Source organism: Bison bison, unplaced genomic scaffold (genome assembly GCF_000754665.1).
Source record: "Bison bison bison isolate TAMUID 2011002044 unplaced genomic scaffold, Bison_UMD1.0 scf7180017864371, whole genome shotgun sequence".
Taxonomy (NCBI): domain Eukaryota; kingdom Metazoa; phylum Chordata; class Mammalia; order Artiodactyla; family Bovidae; genus Bison; species Bison bison.
In genome coordinates, this window is record NW_011494943.1 from 1665539 (window position 1) to 1666328 (window position 790).

General features: G+C 58.5%; 1 protein-coding gene across 1 annotated transcript in view; it reads right to left on the reverse strand.

The window, feature by feature from the left end:
* The window catches only part of WIPI1 (WD repeat domain, phosphoinositide interacting 1), a 37768-nt gene that overhangs the window by 2310 nt on the left and 34668 nt on the right, over positions 1-790 (reverse strand). The gene's annotated exons all lie outside the window — the stretch shown is intronic.

Here is a 790-nt window from a genome sequence, read left to right on the forward strand (position 1 = left end):
TTTTTTGTTTTGTATTTTTTGGCCGTAACATGTGGCATATGAGATCTTAATTCCTTCAACAGAGATCACACCTGCACCAGTGTGAGAAGTGTGGAGTCTTAACCACTGGCCCACCAGGGAGGCCCCCTCCCTTTCTTTCCTCTGCTTAGACTGTCCTACAGATCTATGCAAGAGAGAAGCCAGACTCCCCCTCCATCCTCTTGCAAATGGAATCCACCTGGCATGAAATCAGCACCAAGAGAAAACACTGGTCCCCAAGACCTGTGCCCCAGCGGCTGCCTCTCTCTGCCTCCAGGAGGAACGGTCAGGGAGCCCCCCACGTTTCGGCCTAAACACTGCTTCCATCTCGAGATGATTCCAAGCTGACCGTCCCGGCTGCTCTCTAACTAAAGCTCACTAGAGGGGCTCTCTGCTGCCCGGAACAGAAGCTTGAAGGCTCAGAACCAGGGGGACAAGCTTCTCCTCTCCCCAAGACGTGCGAAGGAGCCCTGCCCAGCGCCCAGCCCAGCCTGGGGCCGCCTCTGCCGGCAGGGCTGAAGCAGGGGCTGGGTGTGGGGCTGGGCTAGAAGGGCCGGGGGTGGGGGAGGTCCCCGCTGACAAGTGGCTCTGCAGGGTCTGTCTGTCAGAGAAGAGGGGCCGAGGGCCCCGTCCTGTCAGAGCATCACCTGTAGCACGAGGGCGCCAACGTTCTGCTAGGACATGAGGCACCTCGGGAAAAGGAGTTTACGGGCAGGTTCCTCCCCCGTGAGCTGTGAAAACACAGCTAAAGAAGCGGAACTGAGGCCCCGGT